Source organism: Typopeltis vanoorti, chromosome 25, assembly GCF_054136105.1.
Source record: "Typopeltis vanoorti isolate ZY-2024b chromosome 25, IOZ_Tvanoo_1.0, whole genome shotgun sequence".
NCBI lineage: Eukaryota > Metazoa > Arthropoda > Arachnida > Uropygi > Thelyphonidae > Typopeltis > Typopeltis vanoorti.
Genome location: NC_143573.1, coordinates 72,639,163 through 72,661,381, shown reverse-complemented (window position 1 = coordinate 72,661,381; position 22,219 = coordinate 72,639,163). Strand labels below are relative to the sequence as shown.

General features: G+C 36.1%; 1 protein-coding gene across 1 annotated transcript in view; it reads right to left on the bottom strand.

Annotated features, from left to right (window-relative positions):
- LOC150092847 (LIM domain only protein 3-like) overlaps positions 1–7,577 on the bottom strand; it is a 212,168-nt gene extending 204,591 nt beyond the window's left edge. Inside the window, exon 1 of the mRNA XM_090414552.1 lies at positions 7,340–7,577. The gene's annotated coding sequence lies outside the window, so the exon portion shown is untranslated. The remainder of the gene's footprint in view (positions 1–7,339) is intronic.
- Positions 7,578–22,219: the final 14,642 nt, after the last annotated feature.

The window sequence follows — 22,219 nt, the reverse complement described above, 5'->3', positions numbered from 1 at the left end:
GATTTTGAAATTTGTGGATTTTTTTATCCTATTAAAAAATGACATCTCTTTCGTTTCTAAACAACCACTTATAATTATCAAAAACATTTTAAACAACATATCAAATGTTCGTGGTGTATACTTCAGATTTTTAGATTTTATGCTTCCTTTTTATAGCCTGTACAGCTCAGTTGATTTAGACCGACCCCTTTGGATTGGAAAAACCGGGTTCAAACCAAGTCTATGACATGAGGAACTTTTATTGGGGTTTTTAATGAACTAGATGAGCTGGTCTGACACGGAAGTGAAGGGTTTTAAATCCCTCAAAACAGGAAAACGGACCAGAAGAATGCATTCAAAATACAGGAATTATACTTAACCACCCTATTCGGTTGGATCTGCTTTCGAACGTCTGCGGGGTGAAGCGTGGGTTTATCCGTGAACGCGAATCGGGAAAGATGTTTCACGTATCTTTTTTTTTTCTTTCCTAGTTCTCATCAGTCATAATTCTCTTCTAGTACTTGGATGTCTTTTTCATTTAATAAGCAACCGCGCGCACGACTACAATTTTTAAAAGACTTAAAACTTTTAAAATGAAGACTTTAGATTTTTTTTTAGGAACATCGACAGATCTTTAAATTAGCTGAGTTCTTGAAATCATTTAAATCATTAATATATCACTTTTGAAAACTTTTAAATTTTGTATTCTGAGCCAGATAAAGTGCAAGAGTCGTTTGAAAACCACTGGATAGAACCCTCAACTCAAAACAAGTGGTCTACTCTTTCAGCCCCGCTTTACAAAGTTTTCTTTGCATGTTCCCCTCTTACGAAATGGATTTTCCTGAAAATAAGCAAAAAATAATCCTCATTTCCTGGTGTGACTTCTTCCTACCTTGATTTCTGAATAGTTACAAACTCTAGAGCAGGATTAGTGGGATTGTAGTTCTAAAAGTGTCGCTTATAATGCTTAATCGCTTTTTTTTTTGTTTAAAAGTAATATAAAACAGTTGATTCGCACAAATGTTTCATTTAGGAATTGCAACTATGGCTCGAATAACAATAAGAGAATCGTAAATATTGTTGAAACTGATTCAGCGAGCATTTTTAATTCCTGGCCTTGGCAATATATCTATTTCTTTTCTATGTATATATAAAAAGATAAGCCGAAATTTGAAACGTTTTTATGTCACTTTTTTTTGTCTCTTCATTGTTTTGAAACGTCCAACAATGTGTTTGCCTTCATGAGACAAACACATTGTTGGGGGGGGGGGGGAAGTCCCCTAGTATATATATATATATATATATATACAGGGTGTTCGGGATAAATTTGACAGTTTCGTAAGGAAAAAGAAAATCTTCTTTGTATCTATTAAATTTAATGAATTGACAAAAAACATTACAGGCAGAGTTAATTACAATACTATCAACAAGATTTACTCAAAATAACCACCATTAGCATCGATCACAGCTTCAATTCTGCTTCGGAACCTCGAACAAGCTGATGCTACAGTCTCCCTGGGAAGGGCCGCAAAAACTGTTTTAATTTTATCCATTAACTGGGCTTTTGTATTACTGGAAGTGCGATTGGTGTCTTTTTCAACTGCGCCCCATACAAAATAATCCATGGGGTTAAGGTCTGGGGAGTTTGGAGGCCAAACATTTGGACTGGTGAAGTCGTAGAAATTTTCAGACAACCATTTTTGACTTTTCGCAGAGGTGTGGCAAGGGGCCGAATCCTGCTGCCATACATACGGCCTACCATTGGCTACCCTTGTTATCCAGGGCTTGACTACAGTTAGCAACTCCACGAACAAAGCCCGAATTCCAATGCCAGGGTTCTTCAACACCTGTTCCTGCAGATTTGCGAGGAATTCTGCTGTACGAACGCAATCAGATCGTCTGCTAGGGATCTTTCTTCTTGCTACATCCTCGTAGTCACCATTGCAAGTCTCTAGTTCATGCCTGATTGTTTTTACTGTATTCAGGGAGCATTGGGCAGCAGTCGTAATATCCTTATTTTGATGGCGGGCACGAATCATCATGATACAAGTTATTCTCTTCCATGATTCAGGTGGGTTCCAGCTATCCATCCTTTCTGACATCTTGTATATGAATGAAGAAGGGTCCAAACTTTTAAATGAAGAGAAGTGTGTGTTAATACATGTAACTTACGGAAAAATATAATTAATTATAAATATGTCAAATTTATCCCGAACACCCTGTATATACTATCCAAACAACTGTTTTATCACAACATATATATATATATATATATTGCTTTTAAAATTATGAAAATACTTTAAAAAGGTATTTCAAGACTGTTAAGATTTTATTAGTTGCTTTTGACGCTATATTTTCATTCTCAAGACAGAATTTTCTTTAATGGTAAAAAGATGTAGGATTAAGGAGGGTGTAAAAGGAGACATCTTTCCTATTAATCATAAAAAAAGATTGATCTTAGGCCTTGATTTGATTGATCTGCCCTGATTGAGCAGCTAGGCGAACATCAACTAGAAATTTAGACTTTAAAACCCTTTTGCTCTGCATTTCGAGCTATAAATTAACATCGAAAATAAATACATAAGCGGATTCTTATATTTCGTATTTTACAAATATAATTAGGACCTTCTATATACAGATATCTTACACCCGGCATCTAATGGGCAGAGAATAAAATTCCGCATACAATTGGAACAACGAAAATACTTAAACACCATCCAAACAACTGTTTTATCACAACAAACACGTCCGCTTAGTTAAATCTCTGGAACAGTTTTGTCTCCTTCAACGTATCTCATTTTAGTTGGCAGAAAGGCATTTCAACTCCACTGTTTATTCAATAACTTATTTCTAAATTGGAACTAACAACTTTTCACACAAATCAAGAAGTCATCAGCGGAAGAATTCTCTCTTCGGTTACAATGGGCCTGCGTCTTTAATTGCGGAGAGAGGAAAAGGATGATGGAAGTTATTTTTAGTACTCTGAGGACCCTCTGTTTCATTTTCACCAATTAGAAGTGTTCCGTCTGTGTGCGAATATCTATATGTGCAGTTGGTTATTACGTTGCCATCCACCATCGCCATGACCGTTGTATTGTCGTTCGCTTTGGCACTTCTCCAAAATTCTTACTCAATCAACTTAGCGTAACTAATAGCAATAAGGTAACTTAATTTTGAGTATATTACAGCGAGACTCTATTAACAATGACGGACTGCTTGCAGCTTCATGCCCACGGATCAAGAGGTGATATTGAACTATAATGGTTTCTATTGTTTCATTTATGCAAGAGGTTTCGCTAAAATTAGCAGACAGAATGTGTGTGGCGATTGCAAGATATGCACACAGACTCCGCGTCTCCATCGTGCAAGACCTTCTACGATTCATTAACATCTACATCAGTCTGAAAGGTAATATCTAAGGAAATCTTGTAGAACGTCAATTATTATTCAGTTACAGGAGAGAGAGAGAGAGAGAGAACGCTTTGACTAGACAAAATAATTATCTGACAATAGCGTAGTAGGTAGTTTATGCATCATGCGAATACCATTGAGATAATTCATCTGGAACTTAGATCGAGTGAGATCCAAAATCAGCAATGATTGATACATTCATTTGTTAAGTCCAAATCCTCCTTCCCCCTCCCCCATTTTTATAGACTACGGAAGAGCAACAGTGCTTATCATCCCAAACCGTGAATATGTTTTTATTATTACTGGCATCCTTTTGCCAAGAAACACAAAGACCGACAACTATGGTGACATTTGCATAGGCTAAGAATTACCTTAACAACTGGAGGTAATTCTTAAGGAATTAAAAAAAAAAAAGAACTGAAGAATATGGGACCAAACCAATTCTCCTTAGAATCTGAGATTATGACAATAAAATCAGCTCAAAAATTGGAGATAATTCTTAGAGGACTGAGGAAAAAATTGGTGCGCCAAGATCGAAACCGTATATGAACACTCATAGCTCATCTTCACCCTTTTCTTCATTCTCTTGACCCCTTTACCTCTCCATTTCCTCTTTGACACTATTAATAGCAGTTTCTTAATTCAGCTAACTATTATATTAACCATTTTATATTATTACATTACAGAAAATCTCTCATTGGATGTTTCACCTCCCATAATGCTTTGCAAATTCTAGTTCCGGGAACTATTTAAACAATATTTAAAGAACAACTAGAATATATTCCACATAACGAAAACCTCCCCATTGGAATAGTCTTACTAAACTAAGTCGGTCGTTATCATTATGCAAATTATGTTATATCCAGATCGGAGTCAAAACCGTTGACTTCTCGCGTGAAAAATTGTACCAATTTTGAATTCCATGCATACAAACGATTTGCTACGTAAAAACGAATTTAAAATGCATGCCAACTCGGCCAGCTTCGGACTACCGTGGACCAAATCATCAGCTTGGACACTGATTCATAATGCTCTATAAGATTAAAGAGGTGTGAACATAAAATATTTAAGATTATATATTTCCTTCCTTGGCCAATGTTACACTTAGGTCCATCCCTAAGAGAGTTGCCTTATATACAAATATATAACCCGACTGCTCAACAACACGCAGGGTGAAAGGCTATTTTAGAGCCTAATAAAGTATGAAAATTGAAAACAGTGAGCAAGGTGGACATTTCATTGTCTTTGTATTGTTAGGAGGAAAAACGTAAATTCGTCTTCCGGAATCTATTTTGTGCACTGCGTAAACACTGCTGATGTCTTCCTGGTTTAATATTTAGCTTAACTTAAAGAATCATCAAGCTATGTTTATTTATGTTACCATCACTGAAACACCAGCGCCCTCATAGGATACTTTGAAGAACGAAGTGCCAAAGTGGTCGGGGTTCTTTTCCACCCTGTAAAACAGTCCAACCATCGGAAAACACGCTCAGGTAACAGAGATTATAAAGCAATGCTAATGTGATTAATATTCTCCCCTTTATAGTTTAAAATTTAGGGTCTATTATTAAAACATAAGGAATTGCACTTGTATTGCTTCAAAATCATTTCTCGAACAATATAGAAAGTGCTGATTGGACACTCTAACAATCATAACACATGCAGTTTGTAGCGAGCATTGTTGCAATAATTCGAAAACATTCATATTGTTACGAGTAGTCGTTTGCCGTTTTTAATTGCATTCTTAACATTCAAAAACGGCAAACGACTACTTTTAAACAATATGAATGTTTTCGAATTATTGCAACAATGCTCGCTACAAACTGCATGTGTTATGATTGTTAGAATGTCCAATCAAATACGAGTATATTAAAAATGATGAACTATATTAGCATTTTTACATCTGGAAGTAAAACCACGTCATCTTTTTTGGAAATCAATGTGGGACATATCAGCGCATGTGTATTTCCCTATTTTGTTTCAATAAAGCAGTGTTACATCCGGAGATACAATTAATTAAGCATTTCCTTAAGGAATATCTTTGAGAAATGCCTTTAGTAAGAGGGGATTTTCTTGTAATTTTCAGCCTCACCTTTTCACCAACCTTTCCACTAGCATCATGCACTAAGATCCCCCCCCCCTCCCTTTACCTTTTCTTGCATCTTCGGTCTAGAACGGACACGTACAGGTACTTTGCGATGGTTTCAAAATAGGGGAGAGTAAAAAACTCCCCTTTTTCCTTCGATGCCATTAGAGATACAGCTTTTCTGCATAATTAATTATGCAAAAAATATCGCCTCGTTGTAAAGCTCTCTTGGAAGGTCGTAAAGCTTCAATTAAAGTACTCTTGAAACCTCCATTAAAGGTGTGTCTCTTACTCCACTCTTTGCGTCAAAGAAATTAGTTTTTATTAGTTTTTTCGCGCTTTCGAAAATTTCTTTAATTACAGTAGAGGATGGCAATCAGGCACTACACCGGAGTAATACAGGAACAGTCAACGCACCAGGGAGTTCGCCCCCCCATTGCATTATGGGAAAGGCAAATGCAGTTTTCCAATTTCAAATAGGTAGCCTGAAGAGGTGGTTGTAATAATAGTACGCTGGTATTTTAATTTATTTCTATTCTCTACACAAACAAGGATTTCTTAGATGTCGTCTTAAAAACCGATCTAAGGAGACTTGGTACTTAATAACGTTTTGCGAGACCGCTTAATAATATAATTCAGTCACGTGGTAATTGAGGCACAGTGAAAATAACCTGAAAAATTACTGCGATTTGGTTTTTTTTCAACATAAGCCTAACACCACTCTTATGTCCATTTCTTTTAGTGCGACATTTCTCTATCCGAGCCCTTAAGACACATCAGAACCGCAAGTAAGTGTAATGGAAATGTTTTTTTCGATTAAAATTTTCATAAAGGAATGTTAAAAAAATAAAAGTAATAACCGGGGATTAAAGTACTGTGTTTTTATTGAAATAAAAGTTTGTTTTAGCCGCTGGTTTAAAGTACTCTTTGTGGAATTAAATATGCGATAATTAACCCCGGAGTTTCTCTCGGGTTGTGCATGCCTTGTGGCAGAGTTTTCTTAGGTGAGTCACTATTTTCTTCTTATGTTCCTGTGCGTATTTGATAATTGCTAATAAAATCCTGATCTTATGCGTATTTATTGTTTGTAGCAGTAATTTTAATATTAGTAAAATTCGTACAATAGACTTGATAATATTAGCAGCTTTTGGAAAGACGATTTCCATTTTATGGTAAAGTGGGAAGAGAAAATTAAGCCAAAATGGCACGAGTCCACTGTATATAGGCGTCTATCATTCTGTGACGTCACAGAAACGAAGTTATCAATTAATTGGTAACTCCAAATGACGAAAATAACCGAGATTTACTTAGCTTGTATGAGATAGTAGTAGTGGTAAGGACTTTTTATTCTCCTTGAAACCTATTAACCAGCCTTAGAACACACGAAGTTAATAGACGTCATACTCTGACATCATCTGAATGCCTCAGAAATAATTCTCCACAACTGCGAAACCTGTTTCATTTTTCTTGTTTCTTAAAAAATTCCAGATTTGTATATTAATAAACACTTCTCCTGTGTATACCATAAAAAAGTTAATAATGCTACCGTATGAGAGTTTAGAATACAGAGTGACTGGTTATTGTACTAAACAATGATCAACTGTTTTATAGAAATACATCAACAATACTCAAGAGTCAGTTACCAACAATGATTTAATTAACAATGAAAATAAAACTGTACGGAATTTGTTAAAACTTTTACTTGTTTTTTACAGTAGATTCTTGTTTATTCTTCCTTCTCTCTCTCTCTCTCTCTCTCTCTCTCTCTCTCACACACACACACACACACTTTGTATACGAGATTTTGTTCGTGGCTAAGAGCTCATTAAATTAAATTAATCATATATATCGGTATCAACTTACATTTATCTCCAGTATTAAATGCTCCGAATTTTCCATTTGGAACAGACACCGTCTTGAATGGTTCTCAAACATCCTTGGGTATTAGATTTCTCGAGCTGCTAATGATTACCAGGCTGTCTGGGCTTTAGTAACCATTAATTGCTGGTTGCCCTTTAAAATAAAAGTGATAATTCTTGTCTAATGAAGCTCCTTCCCATGCGACGACAACCCTTTCACCGATGTTTTCTGTCAAGGTGTCTCGCTGTCCCGCCAACTCAGGGCAAATGTCGGCATCATACGAATGCCCGACCCGACGTCTTGACGCAAGATTGGGGGCGACATCGAGGCCGACAACTCCCCAATAAAACGGAAGTCGACACTGTCAGGGTGAAAAACACAAACATCCTGGTTATGTTGATGGGCTGATATTCATATGTGGCTCTGGATAGCCACTCGTACCGGATGCCATGACCTTCCACTACTTCTAATAATTCCTGTGGTTATCTTCTTATCCTCGTGTACAGCCGGCCTCTGTTTCCCTATACAATCATTGGACACAGACTAAAATACTCCGAAAAATTTCAATATGGTATTGATATTCAGCTGTGCTTGTAGAGAGAAAACATAGAGAAATATACACAAATATATTTCTCCAATAAAGCTGCTCTTTTAAATCATTTATTTAAATAAACAATGTTCGCTTTATAATTGACTATTTTGTTTCATTAGACAATTAATACTAACTTCATTGTTTAACACTGTACAGTTGGCTTTTTGTTGCATTACATAATTAAAAGGAACTTCATTGTTGAACACTTATACAGTTAGCTATTCTGTTGCATTAGACAATTTCATTGTTGAAAATAAACTTCATTATTGAAGAAATAGCTAATTGTTTAAATATGAACATATATTGTTGTGCATTTATATTGTTAACTTGCAATTACCATTAGCATTTTGTTCACTTATTAGAAGCCAAACACGCAGACAAAAAAAGTGATAAAAAATCTTCTAAAATAGCTCTGCAATATTATTATTTAACAGATTTAGTGGTTTTATACACAGTGGATATCACTGTAGGATTATTCGACTATTCCTTGGAATATAAAAAAATGTTAGCTTTTTTTTTTCCCTTTGGAATATTCTTCTGTTTTTCACAAAGCTAATCATTTGAGACTGCTATCTAACTGAAAGTGAGTAGTTTATGGTTTAGAGAAGGCATCAATAAGCGGAATAGTGACTGTTCTATGGACACTTACACTCGGAACAGATTCTTTAACGAGAAATAGTCGAATACTTGAGAAAACATCCATTTTTAACCAGTAAATGTGCGATACTCGGAATCATTGTTCGTCTGTCATTGGAATGTTATTTTATCTCCGAGAGACTAATTGAAGTGGATTCCGTTCGCGTCATTTCATGTATCCTTCACCCGAATTCAAGACAGAAGGAATTCCAGGAGGAAAGATTCGCAAAAGAATGAACTCCCAACTGCCCCCGCTAAAGTGCTAACGGAGTTTAAGAACAAATCAGTCAAGATAATTTCTACCTTTTAATTTACATGCTTATTGGATGAACAAGAACAACAATGCGCAAAAAAAATATAAAAAGATTAGTCGAGTAACGGCAGAAGACTCAGAGGAAACATTTTTTTGGAGGTACTGTCGTAGTGGAGAAGATAAAGTCCCGATGGGAAGAGGACAAGCAGCTGAACTGCGCTGCTACGTTTAGAGCTTAAGAATTGGTCATTATAATTAAAAAAAAAATTTTTTTTTTCTAAACCTCGACAAAGATTTTGAGGGTCGTCATCATAACGATATATGGATGGCTCTATTCACAACGGTAGGTTTAGCACGTGTAAGATTCCATAAATACAATAAAACGAAGTCTCCTAAAAATAGCAGAGCATTGGTGTATATAGTACGTCATCTAATGCCCACGCATGCGCAGTGTGCTACACACATACACACGGCTTCGATGGACAGTATTACCTCTCCGCGTACTAGGCCGTATGAAGCTGATAAGAGATAACATGTACACTCAGTTAAAGGAAATAATGAACGGACAGCTCCACCTGGGATTTCGAGGATGTCGTGATAGTCGGCGCCATTGTATCTTCCGTGCTACCTTTTGCCCACGTATCCCAGAAACGGCTCACTCGCTAAAGCGTGTCTACACTATGGGATGTATAGCGTACACTGAAAATTATCCCACAACCAGAAATTCCCATTCAAATTTTGTTGTGAAAGATCACATGATTAAAAATTTATATGGTAACAGATCCTTCAAATCACGTTGAGATACAACGGGTCTGCAGACTAGTATATCAAAATCCACTACGAGTAGGATTGTGTCACGGATTGAGTTATAGTAGCAAACACATTTTTTTGACAATAAGATAAACTTATTGTTAAATGATGATCAACAATACTGTGTTGGTCAACAATACTGTTTATTGTTGACCATAGTTGACCGAACTTTAGCATTAGTCACATCGAATAAGCTCTTAAATGGATTGTTTCAAGATAATTAACCCATAACTCCTGTTATTGGAAACTGATTCAGAATTAAGCTTTGAATTCTTTGTTTCGTGAACAGTAGAAAGAACCTATCAGGAACTTCTATACTTCACTACGTTGGCAATAATTAGAGAAGTCTTCATTGTTGTGTTTGTTCTGAAGAAAATAAGAAAACCCCTTCTCGTACAATTGAAAGGATAATCTCACTCGTTCGTTGTTCTCCGTGTGATGGTGTGCACAGTTCAGTCAGAGAAGGTGTGTCAATTATAATTATGAATTCCAGACTTTCCACACACACACACACACATGGTAATAAACATAATTAGATCGCAGCCCACTCATGAATATTCAAATCAGGAATTGCATGATATTCGACACACAGGAGCAAACTGTTAGTTGATGATACAACTGGGTATTAGACGAGCATGCGCTGTGAATGAAAGGAATTTTGAAATAGCAAAAGAAGACCGCTAAAATACTCCCTTTTTATTTTTCAAAATCTGAGCAGTTAAATGAAATAATAATAATGTATTATTATTTATCCCTAGCATTGAACGATCATAGGTTGTCCATTTAAAATACATAGGATTTTTTTACGTGGACAAAGAGAAAATGGATTTTGGGCTGTTAAGTCTTGCGTGAAAAAAAAAAAACGACACATAAATAAACCCCTTTTTAGTAGGTGGACTCGTGATAAATGGTGTGGCTTAATTGTTTCTGCCATCTTAAAAACCACCTAAATACAGACCGTGTAAAACCTTCGTACTCTATTAAATTCTAAGCTCATCTTGTGAACATTATTTCTTCCATAGGCCTGTGTGTATGTGTGTAGCTAAAGTTTACCGTAATCCTCCCCTTATCAGAAGAATCCATCTTCTGCCGTTGGCAAAGTATGAAAACAAATCTGCTTCCTTGGTGGTAAAAAAAAAAAAAAAAAAAAAAAAAAAATGAAGTTAAAAAAGAAATCGACCAAAGGCATAGTTTAATAATAAAGTGCCAAACGGTCAGGGGCGCGTGAGTATTCATTAAATACACCATTTTGAGAAAAAGCCTCTTTTAATCAGCGTCTTATCACCCTGAAATAATTAAAAATTTTTTGTTAATGTTCGAAGCTAACTTAGACGCGCGTACACACGCACGCACACACGCAGGTAAGTAAAGGCGTCAAAAAAAGAGAGACGAGGTCGGCAATTTTATCCAGATTACAAAACAAACTATTCGGTTAATAAGTTAGTCCTGGCAAGATACTCATTCTGTTTGTTATCAAGATAGAAAATAATGGATGCAAAAGGTTGCATTATTCTTCTGGGATCCATTAATCCAGTCTCCATTAAATAAACTTTGATTACAACAACACGACCCTAGAAAATTTCACTTCTAGATTAACTAGGATTAAATATATTTTTTAAAAAAGCCATCATTGCGGATGTAATTTTAGATTGCTAAGCAGCTCGAGATGCTCTCTTTATGACAAAATGTGCACAACATTGCGCAATCATCTGAACACACGCTAAAGAATTTTTTTTTTTTTTTTTTTTTTTTTTTTTTTTTTTTCCTCGTTAAATTATGTAACCGGACTTTAGTTGGATTTCTCCAGCTAAAGTCCGGTTGCATGGACTGACATGTTTGATGTGTTTTATATTTAATATTCCCAAGACTTTCTATTACGTATGTTCAGTTTTCTCTGTTTTCAGCACTGTAGAGGCTGAATACAAGAAATTATTTACTAACACGAAAGAAAAAACCTCTCAAATGTGCCAAATCCCAATTTTTCATCGTATTAAAATAGAAAACTAAAAAAAAAAAAAAAATCTATGATAGCGAGGAATTTTCAACAATGAAATGCGTACTCGAGTACACATTTCATTGTTGAAATGAAATGCGTCATACTGTTCTCGGTACCAAGTGATTCGGGAGTTCTCGAGGCAAACTGGCCCACTCCTCCTTCAGAGCAAGGATAAGTCCTTGTTTGTTTTCTGGAGGGGAATTTTGAGCAGCAATGCGTCTCTCTATTGCGTCCCAAACGTATGCTGTGGGGTTGAGATCTGGGGAGCGTGCTGGCCACTCGATTGGATTAATATCCTCGGTTTCCAGAAATATCTTCACTGCTGTGTACGGTGTGGCATTGTCATCCATAAAAATGAAATCTTCGGCTACAGCACCACTGATCAATCGAACATGACGTCGAAGAACTTCGTTGCAATCTCGTTCACCAGTCATAGTCTCCTTTTTACAGCACTTTTAGCTTGCTGCGCATTAAGCATAATACTCTCCACACCATAACCCCAGTACCGCTGTATCTATCCTTTTCAAGAACATTCTCACGATGGTAAAAGTATCACTTTAACTCTAGATCAAGTGTCGTCTATGACCAGAAGAAAGGCTAAAAGGATTCTTATCTATAAAGAGTGCATTAGCCCGTTAATGTCTTGTCTGGTTTATATGGATACAACACCATTGAAAACAAACGTGCTCTAAGATGAGCTGTGAATAAAGGGACGCAGACTACAGGCCATGTGACGTATAGGTCTACTTGTAGCAGACGTATTGCCATAGTTTGTCGAGATATTCGCGTACCTGTGCTCGAATGGAGTCGACATTCAAGCTGACCTGTCGTGGTGTGTCGATTACATTTTGCGTTATAACCAAAAATCGGTCTTCGTGCTCCGTGTTAGAGCGAGGGGGAATCTCTTAGCAAATCTGGAACGCTTTCTATTGGTTTGAAACGCTGTCCAGACCATGGATACAACGTTATGTGAATTTCTAAACTCTCTGGCAATGTCAGTAATTCTGTGACCTTCTTCAGGCTTTCCAATAATTCTTCTCCCCGTGAAATTATCTAGATGAGGTCTTTGAGGTATTTTGTATATCTAATCGCACGTCTATGTTTTTCCTAACGATGAACACTGTTTATGAAGATTACAACTGCAAATTCAGACGACTCAGTTTGTGGTAATTTGTGTAACTGAAGATTTCGAGTAGAAAGCGGATATAAGGTGATCACGTTCCGTTTTGTCGCACACCTTTCTCTCTTGGCTATTTTTGGGACCAAAATGATGAACAATTGTTCATCAGCCTGTCACTTTTAACTCCTCCTTTTCAAAGGGGTTTTCCAGTGCTCGTAAAGTTGAAGCGTTTGTAAATCACAAAAATGAGATACAAAGGAACTGCAAGAAATATGCTGGAATGGGTTGAACGTCTATGGCGTAATGCATTTGAAAAATAACATATTAAAGCAAGAAACACCAACATTATTTAAAGAAGAATTGAAGCACCTTAGTTCAATTCTTTTAAAACGTTTTTACATTCTTTAAAGAAACATCTACGAAGTATGATTCTCTAATATGCAAAATGCAACAAAATGTTTATTCCACCAGCGAAAGTGAGATCGAAAGCCTGTTGGGGGAGCATATAAATATTGAATTACTCGGATCCCAAACTATATAATCAAGAATATATCTATAATAAATTTAGTTTAATCCTTTATCCAAGTGTAAGCAAAAAAAAGTTTGCGCCTGAAGTATCTTCAGGACTGAGGCAGCTTGTGGTAAAGGTGGACCAAGCTCTCATCACTCCTTGTCTTAGTGGGAGCGAGACCCAGAGGTGGTGATACTGAGGGGGAAACAATGGAGAAGTGAAGAGTGAATGAACTTATTGAGAAATTTATTTTTATTCATTTAACAGCTAACTTCAGCATTCTTAGCAATATCTATATTTAGTGTTTATTTTTCTTTCTTAACTTCATAAATTTGATTGAAAGTGATTACTTTATACCTTTTGGCAACTCGTATAGGTAAATATGTCTTCTCCATTGCTTCTACCTCTGGGTCTGGCTCCCACTTTATGAAGTTAAGAAAGAAAAATAGACACTAAAGGCTTGTTAATATATTGCTAACAAGGTTAAAGTTAGCTGTTAAACGAATAAAAATAAATTTCTCAATAAGTTCATTCACTCTTTTTCTAAGGGTTCCTTTTTATTAGTTCGGTGCTCTCGAGCATTATTTAACACTTCCAAATTTAATCAGCTATAATTATTATTATATATAATACCTCCAGGGAGTCCAAAGACTCATCGAGGGAGGGCACCTGCTCTACAACTGTACCAACTGACTGCAACTACACCAACGCCATCTACAGCCGACCACCACCACTACTATTTCCACAGATAATCACAAACATCATGCCCATGGCGGGATTCAAGCCCGCAACCTTTTAGCTAGAGAGCGGATGCGCTAACCACTCGGCCAACTAGGCTGCCGAAAATTATAAATATTATTATAAATTATAATAATATTTATAATAATATTTATAATATATAATTTATAATATTTATAATAATATTGCTATTAATATTATCATAAAGTACACTTTAATTTTTAATTTTTCAATCTCGAATGATTATTTAAGGATCTTATTGTTTGTAAGAATGTAAAGAAGCTAAAAACGTATTCAAAATATTACGGTTAATCCTAAACATCAGCAGAAATCAATTCAAACTAGTAAGTTCGGGATGAATTTTAACGATTTTCAAATATATCTAACGTTATTTCATCACCAAATTCAACAGAGATGCATCAACGCTTTCAAGATTTGAAAACTAGGAATAGCGAATGTGAGGGAAAACAAACTCTTGCAATCAGAGGCGTGGCTAGGGGGGTGCGGAGGGGGAAATCCGCCCTGGGCGGCACTTCGAATCTTTTTGAACTTTTGCAGTTAATTCTAAAATACAGTCTTGAGAACTCAGTTCCAAATATTGTAATATTACTGCGAATTTTCCTCACAATTGCTGTAAGTATTGTTAGTTTTGAGGGGAGTTTTAATAAATAAAATTGATTAAGAATTACCTACATTACTATGAAATTGACTTCGCCAATGTCATCAACGATTTCGCTAACAGAAAAGCAAGAAAAATAACATTTTAGAATGTTGAAATTAAAGTTTTACTTCAAAAATAAACACAGGGTTTTAATTTATTTCCCTCAAAGTGGTTTGACTTTTTATAGTATTTTTGGTGTGTATTGAGAGGAGCGGCAAACTCAGGGATCGCCTCGGACGGCAGAAGCTCGAGATACACCACTACTTGAAATCTATTCAGTAGTAGTCAATTCAAAGCTTGCGAAGTCATAAGGATGACTAATAATTACCCTTGGATTCAAAAGAACTAGATTCACATCTGGTGTATTTCGTATGATGATACAACGGCCATGAGGCCCTTTTAGGGGGAGGCACGGCACCATCTCATTTCCCCGTAATTTTATCCAGGCTCGGAACCGACATAGCTATCAGGCCTGTGACTGGGTTTTAAGTATTCCTGACTGTAATCCGTGTGTGTGTGTTCAAGGAATACTTAAAACCCAGTCACAGGCCTGATAGCTATGTCGGTTCCGACATAGTTTTATGTCGGTTCCGACATATGTTTTCGGGGGTGGGGGGAATGAAAAACCCGAGCTTAGGACGAAAAAAACCATACATCCGTATGAGACCGACTAACTCACCTTTCGTCGAAAGAGACCAGATAAAGGTTCCCCACGTCACTGACGGGAATCGAATCCAGGTCTTTCCGATCAAAGGGCTTCCTCTATGCTGACTGAGCTACGGAGGTTCATATCTGGTGTAGATATGAAATATTTCGAAGGCCAAGTGCTAGTCAATAAACTATGCGATTTATATCAAATCGTACAACACTTAAGTGTAACTTCAAGAGCTGGCTCAAATGTTCTTGGCAATATTAAAATATGAGCCATCGAAACTGGAAATACAAAAAAGTGCTCCACACACATTTCTGTTCTTTCTAAAGTTCGTTATACCCAAGTTCTTAGTACAATTCTTTACAAAACAGTTGTTGAGCCCCTTATATGCAACTTCATGAGCATGGAATTGGGATGCAAAAAGTACAGCGTAAACTCTCTCAGCAATATTTAAATACGAGCCAACAAAACCGGAAAAGTAGCCCACACTTTTTCCCCAGTTCTTTCTACTTTAAAGCCCACAAGTGATCTGAAGAATTCATCCACGAATATGAAGGACTTGTAAATTGTCAGTCTGATACGATAATTTCTGCAGCGAAAGTCAAATTTACAAATTCTCTCCCGTGTTTACGAACCATCATAACAGAAGTGCTCATTAAGGTAAGTACTTCTTAGCAACCGATATTAGATATTTGCCATTTGTAATCTAATCCCAAGTACCCTCAAAAGAAATAACCCTTAAAAAAGGTGGCTTACTTATATTCTACACCACTTCTGCTATGCTTAAAAAAAAAACGAAAACATTGCAAATTAGTAGTTGAAACATTAAAGGCTCTGCAACCTTTATTTTGGTAGTTTGCAAAAGATATAAAAAAAATTTCCACCTTTAAAAACCGCTAAGAGCGTACAATTTGAAATGGAGTGTAATTAGAATCGGGAACGATACCAGACCTCGAATACTTATGGAAGCTGTTTATGTATAAAAGACGCGTAGAATAGAAAATTTTTACGAGTGTGCATTTTTCATAAGGATTCAGGTAGAAATAGCAAAACATTACGTTTTAAAAATTACAGCGTGTTTTACTGAAAAACCAAATAAACGAATCTGTAATATCAGTCTTTTTTTTTTTTTTTTTTTTTTTTTTTTTTCAGTGGATACGGTATACATTTCCTTCATCCTCAGATAAAATGCATCATGAATGCAGCAAACGATTTTATTCTTAAAAAAACCCTACTATTTTTAAATGGTTTTCACAATCTCGTTCGTCCGCATGGAACATAGAAACCATTAAGTTGCATACCCTTGATTTTAACTCGGGCACCATTATTTCTCTGTTAACAGTAGCAATTGATTATTGGAGAAACCGTTTTTAAGAGTGTTTTCTTACAGCTATCTATCGAATTCTGAATGCATTTCTTACGGATAGCATCAGAATAATATCTCGAACAACTAAGGTTGAATTTCAAAGTTTAAAAAAAAAAGGAAATAAGCTACACTGTAAAGTTTCCGTCACAAGAGGGCGTTGTAGCATCATAGTATTCTTAAATGCGTATCGTTTTCTCATGCACCATCATTCTGACCATCAGTCAATAAAACCGATTGCAGATATATTTCAACTACAGTGAAAAGAACTAAAGCCGAGTTAAAGATTGGGTATGATCGCGATGGACTTCTGTAAATGGACTCTAAACTGCCATCTTTTTAAACGTTTGCTGATTAGTTTCGTTAATATTCAACAATAGTTACTTTTCATTTGTTTTCATATAAAATGAGTAAAACGATTTTCATTGTTACGTGCACAATTTTCAGACGACCGAAATTAGCCCATGCGCAGTAGACGGTTCAAAATCAGGATATCAAATCCTACTGTTTTCTAAAGAAGGCATACATTAAACAAGACGCAGCATTTAGGTAATAAATAAAACTGAATAAGGAAACACGAACTTTTGAGTAATTTGCAAAACTCCCTCTTCCTTCAGTTTGCGAATGGTAAATAGACAAGATATATTTACGAAATTAAGACGCGTCTACAAGTCAGTAACGTAGATGAAAAGCTGACCATTTCCTTCGGCTTGCTATGGTGGTGGTGTTAAATTTCGTTGACGACTTTCCCTGCGCAGTAAATATAAACTCCCGTTACTCAAGATCTTCGAGCCGATCCAAAATCCATTAAGGTTTCCTGGGAATCCACTAAGCAGCACAAGTTCTATCCTAATTAATTTAAAAGTTTATTAATTACACACCTTTTCAAGGGACTAGAATAACGTCTAATTAAAGCCCTACTTCCCACTGAGAGGGTTTTATCCATTAGTGACGTTAGACTACCTTCATTATCCAGTCATATTTTTCTTTCCAATCTAGTTTTAATGAGATTCTTGCATTCACTGCTCGCTCACAACTCTTGCTCTGAAAATATAAGGTTACCGGCAATCGTTACAATCTTCCTGTTTGTTTGTTTGCTTCTGATAAATTGCGTATCACGTTAATCAGGGAGGAATGCACCAAAAACATTCAAGTTGCCGTGAGACAATAAAACGTTTTTTTGGTTCCAAATTACATTGGATAACGAAGAAAAGGCTTTCGGGAAAAATCAATTAATCGATAAATTATTTAAAAGCAATTAAGCTTCTTAAATGCTGACATGATATATTAAAGTTTAAACTCTCTCTTTCCCTCAGTATTTTTTCCTTCATTATCCAAATGATTCTTGATCTGTACCCAGGACACGGAAAAGGATGGCAGGTGGAACTCATTTATACCAGAAATTTCCTCTGCTTAATCGAGTATTTTCCTCGTGGTATTATTTTTGTAAGAAAACCTGTGAGATTTTTTTAAAAAAAAAATGCAGAAAAGTCAATAGTTATTTGGGAATAGTCAATAGTTATTTGGTTCACAGTGGCACCACTCAAGGGGAAACCATTTGGTGCGCCACTTATGGGAAAGCCTTTTGGTGCACCACTTATGGGAAAACCTTTTGGTGCACCACTTATGGGAAAACCTTTTGGTGCACCACTTATGGGAAAACCTTTTGGTGCACCACTTATAGCGGAAATCATTTAGTGCGCCACTTATGGGGAAGCTTTTTGCTGCACCACTTATAGGGGAAACCATTTGGTGCACCACTTATAGGGGAAACCATTTGGTGCACCACTTATAGGGGAAACCATTTGGTGCACCACTTATAGGGGAAACCATTTGGTGCACCACTTATAGGGGAAACCATTTGGTGCACCACTTATAGGGGAAACCATTTGGTGCACCACTTATAGGGGAAACCATTTGGTGCACCACTTATAGGGGAAACCATTTGGTGCACCACTTATAGGAGAAACCTTTTGGTGCACCAGTTATAGGGGAAACCTTTTGGTGCACCACTTATGGGAAAACCTTTTGGTGCACCACTTATAGGAAAACTATTCAGTACACGCCTGCGGGAAGACCATTTAGCGCTTAAACCTTCGATTTTTTTTTTCTAAAAAAGCGCTGCATCTGAAGTATTAGTATTATTAGATATAAGTGCAGAGTTTAGCATTGTATCCTACTCAATGGGGTAAACATTCAGTACGCATATGCTGTTCAAAGGATATAACTACTCCCTAAGAGTCTTAATTTTAAACTACTGACTAACAGACAGGTAGTGGGATACTTTGGAGAAACACCCGAGCTAAAACATGTTTATATGGAATGTAAGTAAACCCAATTTGAGAGAATTAAAGTAACTCGCTTCTTTTCTAAAAGCACTTCCGAAATTAAAAAAAAAAATCTCTTGACTCAAACAACGTAGGAATCCCTGCGAGGTAATGAAGATCAACATCCTGTGTTAACACTCGACTGTTAGAGAATTAAATCTCGTGTTTGAATTAATCCTTCCAAAATAAAGTTGTATTGCATAAACTCCGCTCTAGATTGCATAGTGATGTAGTTAATCGTGCACTGTTTTCTGGGGGTGTTCTTCTAAGCCATTTAAAGATCTAAAGTTGTGAATAATTCTCCCTGCAGCTTAGTTCATTTCCCAAGTGGTCCTACAGACCCCGAGTTAATTCACTGAGTAAGTCTATTCATTCAGCAATCCTAGCAACACACTCGCAGAAATATATTAAGATCTATGAGTTTTTGGTTCATTTTACGTAGTCAAAACCCCTCCTTTTTCGTGCTACAAGCCAACACACGCTAATATTGCTAGAATCAGTAAAACCAGGACTGTAGATTGTGCTTTTCACATTTAAAACATTAAGCTTATCTAGTTTTTTCAAGCCTATCTCCATTGATCACACTTCTTATAGATACTAAGTTGTAATCTCTGTTCCTCCATGGATGCATTTCTTATTGAAAAAAAAATCAGTATTGTAAAATACCGCCTTGAAGAGATAATAATGATATTTGTAATTAATCTGCACTCCATCTACTGGATATTTTAGCATTCATTTTTGCCATCTGTTGCTATCACACCGATGTGTAGAGGATGGCGTTGCTAAGACGTTCTTAAGTGCTGTGATACATGCATGTCTTCACCGTCCGCTGATAACAGCTATTAGAATACAAATAAAGTGTGCGATGTAATGGCAGGAATTCCAGTAACAGCTTGGCGCAATTGGAAAGAACATAAACTATTTAAATGGAATTGGGTATCATGTATTCTCTCTCTCTTTTTTTTTTTTTTTTTGATTGTTGATCGTAAGAAGCCTTGGATTACTTATTAGTGTTGAAATTAGAAATGGAATTCATTTTCGCCATCAGTAATACCGAAGAAAGAAAAAAATGGAATAATTATGGTTATGGATATAATTAACAGCCTTGTTTTTAATTACTTTCAATAATGGCAAACTCCGAATAATTTGGAATCTCATTGTTTTCTAAAACTTTCAGTCAAAAATGGACTGCAGCTGAAGATTGTTCGGTTTCAAGAGCGTTTTTGACTGTGGTAAAAAAAAAAAAATAGGATAAATTAGGATTTAGGATAATATTTTTGCTCTTTTATGATAATCTGACAATGCAGATTCTGTAGACCGCGAGTAGAAAAAGTAATTTTCACTGATTAGTTTCATGTAATCCAGCAGTTATGTTCAAAGGATAATCTGTAGTCCCATATATTTACCTACATAATCTAAACGCAAATTTCAATTCAAATTATATTGCTTTTGTTTATAGCATATCATGTGGAAGAAAGAGAATTTGTAGAATATTTTATTGATTGTTATAAAGCAAACTATTGCTTAGCAAAACGATGTGTGGTTTTGAATTGGCTGTGAATCCTCACAGGCCAAATCCAAAAGATAACGTGCATTTGATGTAAAAAAAAAAAAATTCCAGAAATAAATAATTATCTTAAATTTACGATTTCTGAAGATGGCGAAACGCTAATCCAGATCTTTAGAACGGAACTCGAATCCACTCCTTCACTTGAAAGCTATAGAAAACTTGATGCCAATTTTAGAATTCTGATTGGTTAATAAAATCCAATTGCTTATTTTAATCACTTTAGGCAAATAAACAAGCCAATTTCAGTTCTCAATAATGAAGAGCTACATCCTCATTCCGTAGAGTCTGCGGTAAAAAATATATCTAACAGCGATGTGACCCGCTGATTTTTAGATGGTTCTATCCCAGAAGAGTGGGAAACCTCTAGCATCTTGACGAACGAAGAAAAACTAAAGAGCCCTACTCTAAACATCTAAGGATTTCTTTCATGTCAGCTCACGCGTAATATAAGATGTCTGGCGTTACATGTTAGATGAAAAAAATCATCTAATTAACAAGGGTTTCGTGAAAATCTATGCCTTATTGGAATTCTAACCTACAGTCTTCGGTGGCAACGTAGCAACCACTTGGCCGCTGAGTCCATAATGTGCGGCACAAAACTTGCGAAGTGATATTTTTTTATTTCATTTATAAGATTTATTTATATTATTTTCCATCTTTTATTTCTATATTAAAGAATAAAAGCTGATTAGTTTTATTGTAATTCTTTTCAGAATATATTTTCTACCAATAATTCTAAGGTGCTGCAGTTTTGGACATCTGTGTGTAACAGTATATTCAAATATGGAATGTTGGATCCCTTATATTTATTATATTTTGTTACAAAACTAATTTAATAATTTGCGGGGGTTCCAGTTGGGCTACTGGAACCAGTAGACCAACTGCAGAGGAATCAAGCGTGATGAGTTATACAAATCCTTTCCAATCTCACTATAAACATAACCTTCTGAGCTTTATTTATTTTATGTGAATCATATAATCAACTATGAATTCAATGATGTATTCAGTATATCTTTTAAAATATTTATTGTTTACCATGCATTCAGCAGTGGTATTAGAATAATATGGAGTCAACAGAAGTTATGTTAATCGCAATCTTATGAAATAATTTTTATTAGAATTCTTGTCGGGAATTCTAAATTTAATAAAACGATTTTCTGTTGTCATTGTTGAAAACGCTCTGGGATTGGTTAAAATCCTGAATGACGCAGTTATTGTTTCTTTGATAAATTACTTCTGTTCAACTTTTCAATCTCGGCGTTTTTAATCCCCGATTTTTTTTTTTTTTTCCATTTTCGGCATAAAACAAAGCAATCTAATTGACGTTAAACACTGACGCAAAAAACGTCAGTTCTCTATCGACCCAAAAGACTGCACGCGGACTATGACCAGCTAAGTAATAAACAAGTGTGGACTGGTGAGAACGACACGACCACCCTCGAATCTTTCAATAACGGCCCACTTAATTTCCTGCGACTCCCAGGCCGGAAGTGGCGTTATTCATAAAGCCCGCTGCGCAGCAATCAAGAATCTTCGATAAAACGCTGCCCGCCCCAGAACGACAGCAATATGGGGTCTGTCAGATTCTCCTTGGGTGGCTTATTGCTTCTTTACCCCTACTGCCTGAAATGGCTTCCCTTAATAAGCGCTCCCT